Below are 18,239 nucleotides of genomic sequence, written 5' to 3'. Positions count from 1 at the left end.
AAATATTCAAGTAAAGTACAAATACCTAAAAAGTGTACTTAAGTACAGTACTTAAAGAGGTGGTGCCATTTGTACTTTTTCTGTTTTTCATGTGTCTAGGAGGTTGAAAGTACTTCATTAGACCCCCTGGTGTGTGTTTTTTTTGAGAAATGATGTATTCTCTTAGTATTTGTTTGTTTTCTCTTGGAGGCTGCCACCTTGTGGTGAAAAGTGTCAGTTAAAAAACACAGATACTAAGTATGTCACACTATCAACTCCTCCCCTATTTACCATTCACCCAACACTGTGGGGTGTGGCTATATCAGCTGGGTCACCACCCACCATGCCTCCATGCATACTTAATGAACTGGGGGTGTGGCCACATAAAAACCCAATTCTAACTCTTTCTGTATACTTTTTTGGAAAAAATCTTCCTCCTAGTATAATCATAATACCTGATAATCATGTTGGGGGGGGGGGGGGGGGGGGGGGGGAAATCATGGCACCACCTCTTTAAGTAAATGTACTTAGTTACTTTACACCACTGGGATTTTGCGAATATTTCTAATGCACAGCCCTTGATCCGGCACCTACGTATTCATTGACAAATGAAGCACTGACAGAGAGAGATGCAAGGTTTCTCTGCTACGCTGTGGTCAGTGGTCAGTAATAGTGTCATGTACTGTCTATCGTATATTATATACTGTATGGTCAGCTATAATTAATGTCCCTGCACTCAATGAGATACATACGTGACCTCCTACACACGGTGATCATCATCTGTGTGTGTGTGTGTGTGTGTGTGTGTGTGTGTGTGTGTGTGTGTGTGTGTGTGTGTGTGTGTGTGTGTGTGTGTGTGTACTGTCTGTGCGCGCCTGCTGACAAGTCTGATTCCATTCTGCCGCCAGAGCTCTGGTGAGAAGTCACCGCGCGCACGCACGCACGCACGCACGCACGCACGCACGCACGCACGCACGCACGCACGCACGCACGCACGCACGCACACACACACACACACGCACACACACACACACACACACACACACACACACACATATAATTGATGCTAGCCGTGATGGTTGAAGGTTAATTCATTCTATTCTGTTGTCCAGAAAATGACGGGATTATTTATCAGGCACACTGGCACACACTGTGTGTGTGTGCGTGTGTGTGTGTGTGTGTGTGTGTGTGTGTGTGTGTGTGTGTGTGTGTGTGTGTGTGTGTGTGTGTGGCATTCGGAAAAGAAAAAAAAGAAAGACTGGGAGAAAAACGATGCTTGCGTGCGTGTGTCCGCACACTTTACTCGCCTTTGAGGGTGAAATATCGAAACGCTGCGAGTCTAAACGTGTGTGTGTGTGTGTGTGTGTGTGTGTGTGTGTGTGTGTGTGTGTGTGTGTGTGTGTGTGTGTGTGTGTGTGTGTGTGTGTGTGTGTGTGTGCGCAGGGACATGCTCGGCCCCTGATTCAGCCCGGGAAAAAGAGTTGGAGAGGCCCTCATAGCGCTGCTGCTACTCAAAGACTCAAAGTCAAGCCAGTGGGCCAATTACATGAGTTATATTTTGTCGTTGTCGGGTGGAAACCTTGTATGTCCAAAACCGTTTGTTTTGTATTTATCATTTTAAAAATGATTTAAACTAGTGAAAACAGCCGATCTACAAGCACACAACGCCTCGCGGTGTGGGGCGTTGTGTGCTTGTAGATCGGCTGTTTTCACTACTTTTGTGCGACAGCCTTGTATGATGAAGCAGGGCTTTGCTTTGTGAAGAAATGTACACATTTGAAACTTGGAGATACGAGGTTTCTGCCCGACAGTGACGATTTACTTTGTTTGCCGCCCAGCACCCAAAATGGAACAAAGGCCGACATCTTATTATTATTTTTTTTTCCTAATGGTCAGCCTGGACCGGCCAGGAATGAACCGGCCGTTTGGGAGTTGTCCCGCTTTTCCCAATGGCCAGCACGTCCCTGTGTGTATGCGTGCCTGTGTGTGTGTGTGTGTGCGTGCGCGTGTGTGTGTACACATGTGGACCAGCAGTGATGATTTATGGTTGATGGTGTGACTCTGATAGCGACCTGCAGCCATAACGGCCTTTTCTATTGGATAATAACTACCCCATGACGTGCCCTTGGGCGAGGCCCTTAAACTCTAGAGCCTTCTAATCACCGGCTCCCTGTCAGGGGTGTCGCACCAAACCCTTGGCCCTGGGTGCTTTAACCTATTGAAAAATAGCAGATATACAAGCTCACAGCGCGGCACCGAGTGCCGCGCTGCGAGCTTGTAGATCTGCTATTTTTGGAAAGATCGTGAAAATGTGTGCAAGTCTTTGAATGTTTCAAATCCTTCTAAGATTTTTTGAAAAAACGATGTGTTTATGTCAGTGGTGCTCAAACTTTTGCATGTGAAGCACCCCCAAAATGACATGTATTTGGACCACGGACCCCCATCTTGAAATATTTAGATCCAGGGACTCCCCCAGAAGCAAAGTTTAGTTACAAATGTTTGCTTAAAAAATACATAATTATATTCAAAGATTTGCACACATTTTCACGACTTTTCAAAAATGGCAGATCTACAAGCTCGCAGGGCGGCACTCGGTGCCGCACTGTGAGCTTGTAGATCTACTATTTTTCAATAGTTAAAGCACCCAGGGCCCAGAGTTTGGCGCGACACCCCACACGTGTATATCTGCTATTTTTCAATAGCTAAAGTATAAAATAATTTAAGGCCCCTCCACCTTCTGCCCTAGTAACTCAAATTGTCAAATATTTGAGGCAGAAATTGTGAAAATAGCCCTCTTAGTGCTCGTCAGGGGGGGTCCCCAGTTAAAAAAAATATATTATTTTGGGGATTGTGGCCTGAAAAGGTTGAGAACCACTGGTCTAATCCATAGTCCGTAAACAATATGAACAGCGTCACGCCATTGGTTTCTACAGACCGTAAATGGAGCCTATTTTTTTAGTAATTGCAAATCTTTCTCTATATCTGCTCCAGAAATCCAATGGGTTTCATTTGTAGTCCTACACCGGCCATGTTGAGGACCAACACAGGGGTTTCAATTTGTCTGATTGGCACAGAACTAATGTTCTACACCAGGGGTCTTCAACAGGGGGTCCGGGACCCCTAGGGGGTCCTCAGAGTTACTACAGGGGGGCCTCCAAATCTTTGTGTGATAGAAACCTTTTTTTTCTCCTTTTTTATATTAACCACTTGAACCCCAGCGTCCATATTTTGAGAACTTTAGCCAAAAATAGCCGATCTACAAGCTCACAACAAGCTTGTAGATCAGCTATTTTCGGCAAAGAGGTTTGGTGTAGAGGGGGAAAAGAGCAGACTAAGTACAGAGTAAAAGGTCAAGTTTATTAAGTATTGACAGTTCAAGTGGTTAAATATCTGAAAACACAAATTGACATGAATCCAAAGTACAATGATAATTGTGCTGTCAAACAATGAAACTATATGGAATCTATGAACAGGTTGTGGGGGTCCCTGCTTCGTGGCCTGAAAACGTTGAAGACCCCTGATATAGACTATTATATCATTACAATTAAAAAAAGGAATGTGACCATCATTTACAAAACGCACATCATGATGAAAAAAAAAGAAAAACTTTAAACTAGCGATGGAAAACATAAGGTCTTTATGAAAAGGCTAAGATAATAATATCGAGTGTAAAGTTCACCAAACTCATGGAGATATATTGACACCGGTAGAAGGTGACATAGCGACATCTGCTGGGACATTAATAGGAACAGCAGATTCAGCTAGAAGTGGCTTCCAGCAAACGAAACTATAGACCCGTTTCTTTGAGACAACATTGAGACTAAATGCACAGGTGACTGTATCATGTAATCAATTCCTACCAATCCCCAAACCTGTTGTTTTGGGGAGCGCTGGTTTCATTGGCTCATTTGGTACCAACCTGCGCGCGCATCTAGTTTTTTATCAGTGTAACGTGGACCAGAAATGCATTTATAGTCCTTGATCGAATCTATTCTGTCTGTCTGTCTGTCTGTCTGTCTGTCTGTCTGTCTGTCTGTCCGTCCTATCAATCTAGTCTTCTACTGCAGTGGTTCTCAACCTGTGGTAGGGACCCCCAGGGGGGTCGCCAAATTATTGTGGGGGTCCCCATAATGATTAACTTAATGTGCAACATTGTTTTCTCACTCAACAGTTTTTTTTTTTTTAATACAATTTAAAAAATACATTTTTTTCTAGATGGGGGGGTCTGCTCTGCATCCAAATATATCCATATACTCATGTTGGGGGTCCTTGACAGACATGAAAAAGATTGAGAACAAGGTTTAGGTGCCCACTGGGCCTGTATGTATCCCATAATTCTATTTGCCTGCAAACCCGGGAATAGGGGTCGAGTTGAAGCTCCAGGTGGGAGCTTTACTTTTATGAGATCTTCAGACTGGTTCAGACTGTTGCGTGTGCGTGTGCGCTCGCGCGTGTGTGTGTGTGTGTGTGTGTGTGTGTGTGTGTGTGTGTGTGTGTGTGTGCGTGCGTGCGTGCGTGCGTGCGTGCGTGCGTGCATGCGTGCGTGCGTGCGTGCGTGTCTGTCTGCCTAGGACCTGGAAGAAAAAAAAACAGAGGAAGCAATTCCACAAAAGAACTAAAAGATATATACTACCGCCTCGTAAAAAAAAAAAAAAAAAAATGCAGCTATTTGCTCAAAGGAATCTCCCCGGAACGCCTCAGAAAGCCATTCCCTGAAGTAAGAAGCGTGGGTGGGATGCGATGGCCCCAGGACCTGCTGCAGATTATGTCCATTACTGGCTTCATTGTGCTGGGACCTGGTGGAGCTCTGAAGAGCTGTGTACCATGCGGTGGGTCCGGGTCCGGTTCCGGGACCAGGTTTTATCTCCAGCTGTTGTTTTATCTCCGTGTTTTATTATGTCGTTGCTGTCAGTGTTGTGAAAAAGTACTCACATTTTGTACTTAAGTAAGAGTATCAATACAGCAATGTAGAAATACTCAGTTACAAGTAAAAGTCCAGAGTTCAAAATGTACTTGAGTAAAAGTATGAAAGTATTGGCATCAAAATGTACTTAAAGCTATACTGTGTAAGTTGCTCAACTAGTGGTCAGTAGCGGTATAGCAAACCGCGGTCGCGTATGCATTTTTCGGACGTTTTCCACCGCGGACCGGGTCTTCAGACCACCGCGTCCGCCTGCACCTCGCCGAGATGCATCTTTAGAGGGGTCTCGCATCCCTCTCCGACCAGGCATTCTCCTACACCAGACCAGAGTAATGCTCTTAATGCTGTTAACAGCTACTTCCTGAGAAGACGGCAAGACGCGCTGTGATTGGCCGGTAGTTTATGATCCGCGCTGTGATTGGCCGGTAGTGTATGATCAGATGACGTAATTTTGCCGGGAAATGCAACCCCCCTCACGGCCACATGGCTCAGTAGAATACATAAAGCAAAGGCTTTTGGTGCTGAAACTAAAACTTTAGCGATTTAGTAGGACAATTTTAAGATTTGTTTCATTAAAAAAGTTACATAGTATAGCTTTAAAGTACCAAAAATAAAAGTACAAAATGTTTGAAAATAGCAGATCTACAAGCTCAAAACGCGTCGCATCGCAACGCATTGTGAGCTTGTAGACCGGCTTGTAGACCGGCTACTTTATTAGTATTTTATTCGACAAAAATGGAGAACAGTACAAGTATAGTCAATGAAATACAAAATGTAGAACAGTACAAGTACTGTTAAACACTCTGCCTAAAAGGAGCATCCCAAATAAACCCTTTTACAGTCTTTTTTTATGTCGGAAGTCCTTGTTATTCAAGACATTATGAGGTTTCCATTTGACAGACGCAATATTATGTATTCCTTATCCTTGTTTGGCAAACATCTCCATTATTCTCTCTCTCTCTCTCTCTCTCTCTCTCTCTCTCTCTCTCTCTCTCTCTCTCTCTCTCTCTCTCTCTCTCTTTCTCTAGGCATCATTTTCACATTGACGGACATACCGGTAGCTTTTTTTCTTCATATCATGCAAAAGCGTACACTCTGCACATTTTATACACACTGTATAGCTATTAAAGCCGAACAGGGCTGCGTTCCCTCCTCGGCTGAATGCATTATCTGTAAGTTATGTATTTTAATGTACGTCACACACAATGTAAGTCAGTGTGTGTCCATGTAGGCCATACTTTGTGTCAGGGACGCTTTGTTAAGTGTTAATGCTGGGTTTTCACAAGCAGCTAAACCACGGCGTAGCATTTCTCCGGGGATGGCAGTTGTTGAGCATTAGCATCTCCTTTTTCTGTGATGCATGCATCGTGTCGCGCAGATACCTTGTATCTCCGTAATTCAACGTTCCCTTCTCTCCCTCGTAAACCAGGAAGACTCCCTAATCGGGAGATAAGCAACCGTCAGGTCGCATACACAAACTTTAGAAGGCAATGGTAGCCAATCAGGAGGGAATATGGGAAATGGGACAGATCCATGTTGATGACATGACTTAAGAGATACTGTGTAGCCCTTTGCATGATTTTAGGGCAAAATCTGTAGGAGTAGTGTCCAAAAATGTGTTTAGCAAAAATTGGCCAGATGGTGGCACTAGATAGGACAGATGCATGTTGATGACATGACTTTAGGGATACTGTGTACCGCTTTGCGTGATTTTAGGGCAAAGCATGTAGGAGCAGTGTCCAAAAATGTGTTTTGCATGAATCGGCCTCATGGTGGCGCTAGAAGAGGGCAATGTGAGAAATGAAAGGTTGTGGGTTGGCAGCCAAGGAGTGTGTGTGCAAAGTTTGGCATGGATCGGAGCAACGGTGGCGGAGATATGAGTAGGGAAAAAGTGTGACGTGACGGACAGACTGACTGACAGACAGGCGGTAATGCCCTACTACTTCATCGTACAAAAGTGACCCGTGTGAGCTTGTAGATCTGCTATTGTTCTGATCACAATGTTTTTATATATATTTTTTATGGATAAATAATGTCTCCAATGAATCTGTAGAACTTATTATTGGGTAGGTTGTATTTTGTCTTGATGCTCTCTAGACATTTAGATCGTGTAAAAGGTCATGTTTCTCCTAGACACAGGATCTGACACGAGTTTCAAGTTATTCCCTTGAGCAAGCCGGCAGGCTCTATTGGCGCACTTGCGCCGGAAACCGGGTTCAAATCCAGGGAAGAGGAAGGTTCAGAGGCGTCAATTGGGTATGGCAAGGTATGGGAGCTGCCATACCTTGGCTACAATAAAATGCAAATTCATCATGCCTGTTGCTAAGGTATGGCAACATGACTGGTGTCTTGCAAGCGTGCAAGTAAGACACCAGTCATGTTGCCATACCTTAGCTTTTGCTGAACTGACGCCACTGGGAAGGTTTTAAGTGTGTCCTTGAGTTTTATAAATATTTTACAATGAGTATAAAGGAGAGCTTGTGACTAAATTAGCACATTTTCCATTTCCTTAACCATGGAACGCAATTGGGTAACTCCAGATTTTAACCACTTCAACCATTATTTTATGCTTTAAGTATTTGAATGAATGAATCTTCAATGAAGAAAATACACCCGCACACAGCCACTTGCAGGTTCCAAGTATAAATGTATTAAAAGCAACGTTTCGGTCGGTAGACCTTCCTCAAGCTAAATTCAGTTATGGCTGACAAAACACTATATGCATTTCTACAGGTACAAACACCCAATCAGAAACACTCAATGTGATCACTCATTTCAGACAGCTGTGTTGACATAGTCATGTGACTCAGGTCCACAGTCTCTTCTGAGGTCATCTAAGTATCATTGAAAATAACAAATTACAATAATACAAAGGAAAATAAAGAAAAGTCATGCCAAATAATACACGGAAATCAACAATTATACAAAAAACAAATTCAAAAAATGTCATAATGTCCTACTCTCAATGTCAGAGTGGAAAACAGAACATAATAAAGCAAAACAAGAAATACAAAATGCATAGGGACCAGCTAAGAAGTGACTAAATTGATAACAAGGCCCTCACTGGCTGAGGCTCTCTTTTAGAAGTTATATTTATAGCATTACATTCAATTTATAGCATTGCATTCAATAACAGCTCGTCATTTAGCCCTCTAGGATGAAGAGTCTGTAAAGTATGTATCCAGTATGCTTCTCGTTGTTTAAGTAGAACATCATGGTTACCACCTCTCCTTGGTAGTCTGACTTGTTCTATGCCAATAAAACGGAAAGTAGAGATGTCATGTTTACAGTCATTAAAGTGAATAGCAACTGGATAATCACGGTCATTTCTCCTGATAGAGCTCTTATGCTCACTCATTCTCTGTTTTAACTGTCTCGTAGTTTTGCCAACATATGACAGACCACATGGACATCTGATCATATACACCACATGGGTTGAAACACAAGTAATTACATTATTAATCTTAAACTTCTTGCCGGTATGAGGGTGATTGAAAAAGGTGGTCTTGTGTGTATTACCACACTGGGCACAATTGCCACAAGGATAATTACCCTTTGGGAGAGGACTCAAAAGGGTCTGTGTAAGTGAGACCTTGGGAGACTGGTAGTCAGAGTGGACCAACTGGTCTCTAAGGTTCTTTCCTCGTTTGAAGGAGAACAGAGGGGGATACTTAAACAATGAAGTCAGTTCAGGGTCTGACGTTAAAATCTGCCAATATTTTTTAAAAATAGACTTAATTTTATAAGAATGAGGAGAGTATGTTGTAACACATGTTACCGAAAACTTTCTCTCCTTTTTTGTGGTCTTTTTTAAAAGATCCAAACGGGGCTTCTTATGAGCCAGAGAATATGCTTTGTCAATACATTCACTAGAGTGACCTCTTTGTTCAAACTTTAGTTTCATCTCAGATGACTTCTCGATAAAGTCCTCGGTAGAGGAGCACACTCTTCTCAATCTGTAAAACTGACTAATGGGTAAAGACTTGACAAGAGAAGGGGGGTGGTTACTAGTGGCCAACAGAAAAGTATTGCAATCTGTTTCTTTCTGATATAGTGTCGTAGATAATTGACCTCCATTTATCATTATCCACATGTCTAGAAAGTGTACCTTTTCTTGACTGCAATCCATAGTGAACTTTAGATTAGAGTCAAAGCCATTCAACAAAGTGAAAAAGTTTTGGATTCCATCAGAGCTTGATTTCCGTGTATTATTTGGCATGACTTTTCTTTATTTTCCTTTGTATTATTGTAATTTGTTATTTTCAATGATACTTAGAGGACCTCAGAAGAGACTGTGGACCTGAGTCACATGACTATGTCAACACAGCTGTCTGAAATGAGTGATCACATTGAGTGTTTCTGATTGGGTGTTTGTACCATGTAGAAATGCATATAGTGTTTTGTCAGCCATAACTGAATTTAGCTTGAGGAAGGTCTACCGACCGAAACGTTGCTTTTAATAAATTTATTTTGAAATTTGAAAATAACAAATTACAATAATACAAAGGAAAATAAAGAAAAGTCATGCCAAATAATACACGGAAATCAAGCTCTGATGGAATCCAAAACTTTTTCACTTTGTTGAATGGCTTTGACTCTAATCTAAAGTTCACTATGGATTGCAGTCAAGAAAAGGTACACTTTCTAGACATGTGGATAATGGTAAATGGAGGTCAATTATCTACGACACTATATCAGAAAGAAACAGATTGCAATACTTTTCTGTTGGCCACTAGTAACCACCCCCCTTCTCTTGTCAAGTCTTTACCCATTAGTCAGTTTTACAGATTGAGAAGAGTGTGCTCCTCTACCGAGGACTTTATCGAGAAGTCATCTGAGATGAAACTAAAGTTTGAACAAAGAGGTCACTCTAGTGAATGTATTGACAAAGCATATTCTCTGGCTCATAAGAAGCCCCGTTTGGATCTTTTAAAAAAGACCACAAAAAAGGAGAGAAAGTTTTCGGTAACATGTGTTAAAACATACTCTCCTCATTCTTATAAAATTAAGTCTATTTTTTAAAAATATTGGCAGATTTTAACGTCAGACCCTGAACTGACTTCATTGTTTAAGTATCCCCCTCTGTTCTCCTTCAAACGAGGAAAGAACCTTAGAGACCAGTTGGTCCACTCTGACTACCAGTCTCCCAAGGTCTCACTTACACAGACCCTTTTGAGTCCTCTCCCAAAGGGTAATTATCCTTGTGGCAATTGTGCCCAGTGTGGTAATACACACAAGACCACCTTTTTCAATCACCCTCATACCGGCAAGAAGTTTAAGATTAATAATGTAAATACTTGTGTTTCAACCCATGTGGTGTATATGATCAGATGTCCATGTGGTCTGTCATATGTTGGCAAAACTACGAGACAGTTAAAATAGAGAATGAGTGAGCATAAGAGCTCTATCAGGAGAAATGACCGTGATTATCCAGTTGCTATTCACTTTAATGACTGTAAACATGACATCTCTACTTTCCGTTTTATTGGCATAGAACAAGTCAGACTACCAAGGAGAGGTGGTAACCATGATCTTCTACTTAAACAACGAGAAGCATACTGGATACATACTTTACAGACTCTTCATCCTAGAGGGCTAAATGACGAGCTGTTATTGAATGCAATGCTATAAATTGAATGTAATGCTATAAATATAACTTCTAAAAGAGAGCCTCAGCCAGTGAGGGCCTTGTTATCAATGTAGTCACTTCTTAGCTGGTCCCTATGCATTTTGTATTTCTTGTTTTGCTTTATTATGTTCTGTTTTCCACTCTGACATTGAGAGTAGGACATTATGACATTTTTTGAATTTGTTTTTTGTATAATTGTTGATTTCCGTGTATTATTTTGGCATGACTTCTTTATTTTCCTTTGTATTATTGTAATTTGTTTTTTTCAATGATACTTAGATGACCTCAGAAGAGACTGTGGACCTGAGTCACATGACTATGTCAACACAGCTGTCTGAAATGAGTGATCACATTGAGTGTTTCTGATTGGGTGTTTGTACCTGTAGAAATGCATATAGTGTTTTGTCAGCCATAACTGAATTTAGCTTGAGGAAGGTCTACCGACCGAAACGTTGCTTTTAATAAATTTATACTTGGAACCTGCAAGTGGCTGTGTGCGGGTGTATTTTCTTCATTGAAGATTCATTCATTCAACTACTTTGTGACCAACGCACCTGCTTGAGAGGAACTACTGGGTGTGCGACAGTCTTCTCTTTACATGCTTTAAGTATTAAAAAAATAATACTTAAAGCATCTGCGAGCTTGTAGATCTGCTATTTTTGAGAAAAAAAAAATCATGCCAATTTGAAGAAGTCTTTGAATATATTGACCCGATTCTATGACTGTCTTCTAAATCCTTCTTCTAAATCAGTGGTTCTCAAACTTCTTCATGTCAAGGACCCCCAAAATTATAGGCATTTGGCCCGCAGACCCCCCATCTCAAAATATGTTGTTCCAGGGACCCCTCCCCAGTAGCAAAGAGTTCAGTTACAAAGGTTTGCTTTGAAAAATATATATTCAATGATTTGCACACATTTTCATGATTTTTTTTTTTTTAAATAGCAGATACAAGCTTGCAGCGCAGCACTCGTGCCGTGCTGTGAGCTTCTATATCTGCGATTTTTCAATAATTAAAGCATACAATAATGGTTAAAGTGCGTAATAATGTGTTCGAGGTCTAAAGGGTTAAAAGTAATAGTTTTGGACTTACAAGTTTTCCAGCTGACAGTGACACTATGATCCATAGCCTGTCTGTTATTCCCTATAGAATATAGAATAAATAAATAAACACCTTCACATTCTGATTCAGAACAGCACTGCACCGCAGTATATGTGATCGCATGAGGTTCACAATAGGCACATGCACAAACATACTGCGCACGCACGCATATAGGCCTGTCGCAGTTATTACATAATAATCGTCTAATCGCAATTGACATAATCACAATTGTTTTGTCATAATGGCCATAATCGTTTCCATGTTGAAATACGTTCATATTATATTTTCAAAGATTTTCAAAAATAGTGGAAATATCCGATCTACAAGCTCACAACGGGTCGCGATGCGCCGCGTTGTGAGCTTGTAGATCAGCTATTTCCACTATCAATGTTCAGTATATCTAGGTTATGTTATGTCACTACCGTTGTATACTACTGTATAGTTGTCATGACATCAACATTTAACTAAAAAAAAAAAATCTAAAAATAAATAAAGTGGCGACAGTCGCAATAATTAAAATTAAATTGAAGATATAAAGTTGATTCGATTACACTGGGTGAAAAGATAGATTATCGGACCGGTATACTACATTCTATGACAGGTATATTCAGTAAATAAACCGGCATAAACATGAGGTATTCAGCCAGATAATCAGGAATATTCAGTTAGGTATATAGCCGTTTTGTACCACTACTTAAGTATTCGTGAACCCCTGCTGTGAAATCACACCTCCGGAGGTCCCAGGATTTCTCACTGGTGGGAGGGATTTTTTTCCCCCTCCCTGTACCTGCATTTTCACTGAGCATGTGCACTGAGCCAGCTGTGATTGGCTGTGATCTGTGACCTCTCCACACTGGGGGGGGGGGGGTTATGGGGGGGAGGGGGGTTTATGGGGGGGGGGGGTATTCGTGGACCCCCCTTCCACATTGGGGGGGGGGGGGGGGGGGTATTCGTGGACCCCCCTTCCACATTGGGTCCATTATATATTATATATTATTGTATATTTATATTCTAGTTAATCATTATTCAGTATTCCAATTTTTTTTTAAATAGCAAAATAGCAGATCTACAAGCTCAAAGTGATATTCTAGTTAATCATTATTCAGTATTCCAATTAAAAATAAATAGCAAAATAGCAGATCTACAAGCTCAAAATGTGTTGCACTGTGTCACATAGAATTAATTTATGAACGAATAGGCATCAGTCAGGTAAATTGTTTTTATTGAGAGAAACACAACAGAAAAGCATAATGTTACAAAATATTTAAATGGTGCATACATGGTGTCAGTTTTCAATTACAATTGTGGGGATCCTTGACATGAAAACGCATGTATATCAAAAAACTAAATAATAACAGCAAACCACATCTAAAAATAATAATAATCTAAAAAGGTGTAAATAGTAAATAGTAGTAAGACGTAAAAAATAAAGTGGAGTGCAATAGAGTGCAAAAGGCAAAAGAGCAACAGGAAAAGAAAAGAGAATCCTCAGATGTACATGTGCAAACAGTTTGACATATTCTATACGCCAACAGCATATTTTTTCCAGTAGTTGCTACTGTACTGTAGGCTACTGTACTTAACTTTTGTCTTCACAGTGTGTTCTATGTGCAACAGATTAATATTCAACTTCACAGTATGCAGCATTCAGAAAACATTTGTAGAAGAAACAACAAATTGTAAAAAAAAAAAAAGGGAAAAAAATTGTAAAATGGTGGCGTAAAAAATGTTCGAATGTTCGAAATGAAAATGTAACAGCGACTGTCGACAGTTCTGCTCCCACAAAGGGGACAATAATTACAAAAATGAGCAGTTCTGTGCAGTGTATCGCTGGCTGAACAGTGTCCCCATTTCCTCTCCGTCCAAACTGGACAACATAGACATCCTTGTCTGACATCAGCTCCCAGCATGCATGCGACCACACAGCTCTTTCTTCATCTGTCTCCAGATGTGCACTCCTGGTGGTCAGCAACTGTAAAACATAGAATAGCAATTAATTGTATGTATTTAATTACCATTATTACATTGATACAACATGTAAAACATAATAACAACAGCAAAAAAAAAAAAAACAGTTCCAAACTTACCCTGGTCTTTCTTGTCGGTGCTTCATTGACATAGTCAATTTCTTTTTGCGGAGAGCATTTTCTGGCTGGTCCAGTCGATGGCTCCTTTTCAAAGACTCAAAATGGGTCCTGCAGGCAGCTTAAAATACAAGGAAAATGCATTTAGGATTTATTTCGTTGTTTATGTACAAACACAATCTAATTAAACCAGTTCAAAGGTGTTATCACGAAAATGAGGAATAGAACACTGTAGTATCATGACTACTAAGATATTTAGAATAACCAGTCTGATATTATGGGTCAGTAACAGGGTTTATTCCACGCAAGGTCGGCAGGGACAACTCACATGCACCCACAGAGGTTAAGGTTAGGGTGAGGGTTAGAGTCGGTGTCGAAAAGATGACATGCAGTAACAGTGACACGTTCCCATCACATCACAGGCTCAGTCAAAACGTCCAGCATGCCATGCGTGACTACTTCAAAGCTAAATGAGTAAAAAACATAACAAACACACAGGACATTAATGGGGAAATTATATATTTTTTACCTTTTATTAAGTCACCGTCTATGTCAGGAAAAGCAATGCTGACCTGCTCCAGCATGTGTGTCATGACACCAAGATTGTGTGGTGAGTTGATACTGTTGAGAGAAGCAACACATTAGTTTACAAGTATTCCAGAAAAGGCATTTCCTGTGAAGAAATCACCCCCTAAAACAACTCACACCTCCCCCACAGTTTACCGTTTCTTCCCTTCCAGCCAATGCACTTTCCCTTCCCCCCCCCAATTCAAATAGCCAATGCACTTTAATAGCGTGTCTTTTTACTAGCCTACAATATGTGATATTATTTAATTGGTTTAATTACACAGTGATACAGCAAAGAACAACAAAGAACAAATAGTTACCTTTCTTGCGGGGATAGTTTGTGTTCGTTGTTTTCCGAGTTGTGAAAATGTCTTACAGCCTCCTATAAACAAAGAGAATGATTCACAAAGTTAGTTAAGCATAAATGCCTTCTTGCATTTGGTGGACACATACAGCCATATGCAGACATAATTATAATTTCACTTACTTTTCACCCAGTGTTTGTTGAAGAGATTTGGTGCAGAGGGACAATACAAAATGGATCCACAATGCATGCAATGCAATGTTTAAGTGGTTAAAACCCATAAAAGTGGTTATAAAGGCCTCCAGTCCACGGTTTGAAAGACATGGTCACTGATAAATACAGACAATATGATGTGAGAACAACAAGCAATACAACCTAATTTAATATAATCTAATCAACAATGTTTGTCCCCCTTAATTTGGCAGAAAACAAAACAAACACCTATTTTAGTTAGCTGCTATGCTTTGAGAAATGGTTACATGTCTCTACTATTACCTGTCTCTAACATAGGCTACTTACATAGAATTATAGTAGTTGCAACTTACCGAAAAGTTTGAAAATGATCCATTCGTTTAAGTAACACTTCTCCTCTCTGTCTTCTTCAGCAAACAGTTACTACTGTGCCAGAGAGCCAGACTGTGAGGCACTTAGAATTCAAAGGTGGTGGCAAGAAACCTGATTGGTCACATTTTCACACTGATAAGTCAAGTGATTGGTTAAGACAGAATAAAGGAAGCCTGGTCTGAGCTACTGTACTTGTCATGGGGGTAATAATAATAATAATACATTTTATTTGTAACATACTTTATATTTGAAACAAATCTCAAAGTGCTACATGAAAATGGCAAAACAAAGCCAGCAAAAGATTTATAAAAAAAAGAACTAACATGGTAAAAACTGTTAATTCCATGAATTAAGAACAGTGCACATATTAGACACATCTCAAGGAAGATTTAAAAGAACATTAAGTAAAAAAAAAGAAGAATTAAAAGCACACAGGGCATCCAAAAGGACCATCTAGGCAAATGCCTTATTAAAAAGAAATGTCTTAAGTCCCCTTTTAAAAGCGTCAACTGTTGTCTGAACCCAGGTCAGAAACAGCGTCTGTTTTATGTACAGTAGACTTTGAAATAAATAGCCGATCTACAAGCTCACAATGCGTCATGTGTTATAACTGTTTCTAATTAGTCATCATTGAATGTCATTATAGTACATGAGATTGCAAGTTTCTACTTTTTACAACATTGTAATTACTTGAAAATGTGAGTTAAGGCAAATTAAGCCCTTTATACTTGGGATATCCAAGGTAAACTAAAATGTGTCTTTTTGGGAGGGGGGCTGTTTACCCTCCTCCCCTTTCTTTAAACAAATAGTCAATTTGTTGGTCAAAGGAATGAACCAGACCCCCTGGTGTGCCTTTGTCTAGCTGGGGGCAGTATATCACCTATTATCACTGAATACAGAGGAATATTCCAGAATATCCCTCAAAAAGTATATACCCAATAATGTCGGTATATACCCAGTATACCTGTAAATAAACTGTCATATACTCTACCAGTATATGTCAGATAATCTCTCTTTTCACCCAGTGTTATTTTGACAATACTTACATGATTTTAATAATTAAAAACAGTGTTATAGTTTCTTTGTTAAGCCTCGTTTTTTCTGCTAAAATGTCTTCTTTTCCAATTCTGGTGTTTGTTTCTACTACTTGACTATGATTACCCTGATCTCAATCGTCATAATTGACTCCAAAACACCACTTCTTTCACTATTATTAAAACACTTCCAGTGTAAACAGTCCGCCGCGCATTGTGCATGAGTCTGTTGTCTGTTGATCCCGGAAGAGTTTTTAAGTAGTAGGAGTGAAAACAACTGATTTTCTTTATTCTTTATTCTTTATTCTTCTCCCCAATTTAGTCATTATGCCAATTGATTCCTCCCCTCCCCTCACACACATCTGTGTTGTCACTGCTGTTGTATGCATCCTAATGACTCACCTACCAGTGAGGAGCCCCCACCGAGAAGACATAATGTTGTATCCTAATGACTCACCTACCAGTGAGGAGCCCCCACGAGAAGACATAATGTTGTATCCTAATGACTCACCTACCAGTGAGGAGCCCCCACCGAGAAGACATAATGTTGTATCCTAATGACTCACCTACCAGTGAGGAGCCCCCACCGAGAAGGCATAATGTTGTATCCTAATGACTCAACTACCAGTGAGGAGCCCCCACCGAGAAGACATAATGTTGTATCCTAATGACTCACCTACCAGTGAGGAGCCCCCACCGAGAGAACATACTGTTGTATCCTATAGATGCCTTAATGGTCCACGTCACATTGATATAAACCAGTATGCGCACGCCGGTCGGCACCAAATGAACCCCACCGTTCATAGGATGCAATGGGTGGCACTCGTGTTTAAAAATGCATTCCATCAAACTTTCAGATGCCGTTTTTCTCCCAGTGTGGAGGAAGAATGCTTAGGATTTTTACTGTAAATTCTCACTCTTGAAATATATAATCCTTAGTTTCTGTTGATTGTAAACAATAATAGCGATTCAAAACAGTTGTCCTTCAAACCCCACCTCTATTCACCGTCATCAGAACAGAGGGAGCGCTCCTCTTGATCACCCACCCGATCCACTGGATCACCAGAGCGTCTACTGCTCGCCCAGCTGCAGTCCATGAAGCCTAATTATGCTCCGTCCTGCGACGGTGTCGCGCGCAGAGCCGCAGACCTCCAAGCTCAGAAGGGTTGCATTGGTGACGCGATGTGAGTTTGTATATCAGCTACTCTTGACGTGGAACACCGTTGCGCAATGAAGTATATATGTCTCGATAAGGGCGCACCCATGGGAGCACCTCACTAGCACACAAGAGGAGGTTGAATAACCAGTGCACCCCAAAACAACAGGTTTGGGGATCTGTTGGGAATTGATTACATGATACAGTCAGCTGTGCATTCAGTCTCAATGTTTGTAAACAAATAATTGGTCTATACTGACTCACCGGCCAGTGAGGAGCCCCCACCGAGAGGACGCATTGTTGTATGTATCCTACTGACTCACCTGAGTGTAAGGAGCCCCCACCGAGAGGAAGTAGAGCCTCCTCCCGCCCAACACTCCTATCCCTGCTGATTGCGACCGCCAGGTCGCAGTTACTATCAAAACCTCCACCGGCTGTCCGTCCGTCAGTCCGTCAGTCAGTCTGTCTGTCTGTCTGTCTGTCTGTCTGTCTGTCTGTCTGTCTGTCTGTCTGTCTGTCAGTCACGTCACACGTCACACTTTTCCCCTACTCATTTCTCCGCCACCGTTGCCCCGATCCATGCCAAATTTCGCACACACACTCCTTGGCTGCCAAATCACAACCCCCACCCCTCATTTCTCACATGGCCCTCTTCTAGCGCCACCATGAGGCCGATTCTTGCAAAACACATTTTCGGACACTGCTCCTACAGATTTGGCCCTAAAATCACGCAAAGCGGTGCACAGTATAAGTTATGTCATCAACATGGATCTGTCCCATTTCCCATATTCCCTCCTGATTGGCTACCATTGCCCTCTAAAGTTTGTGTATGCGACGTGATGGTCGCTTATCTCACGATTAGGGAGTTTTACTGGTATGTAATAAGTAACTGAGTAATATTG

At 41.0% G+C, this 18,239-nt stretch overlaps 1 protein-coding gene across 1 annotated transcript in view; it reads left to right on the top strand.

Moving 5' to 3' along the window:
- The window catches only part of LOC308306273 (proton-coupled folate transporter), a gene marked incomplete at both ends in the record, with an annotated part of 161,396 nt that overhangs the window by 87,779 nt on the left and 55,378 nt on the right, over positions 1-18,239 (top strand). The window lies entirely within an intron of this gene.

The sequence above is a fragment of the Nannobrachium achirus genome, assembly GCF_963921795.1.
Source record: "Nannobrachium achirus genome assembly, chromosome: 20".
In the NCBI taxonomy this organism is placed as follows: Eukaryota; Metazoa; Chordata; class Actinopteri; order Myctophiformes; family Myctophidae; genus Nannobrachium; species Nannobrachium achirus.
Note: the sequence above shows the minus strand (reverse complement) of the source record. Positions and strands in the feature narration are given on the sequence as shown.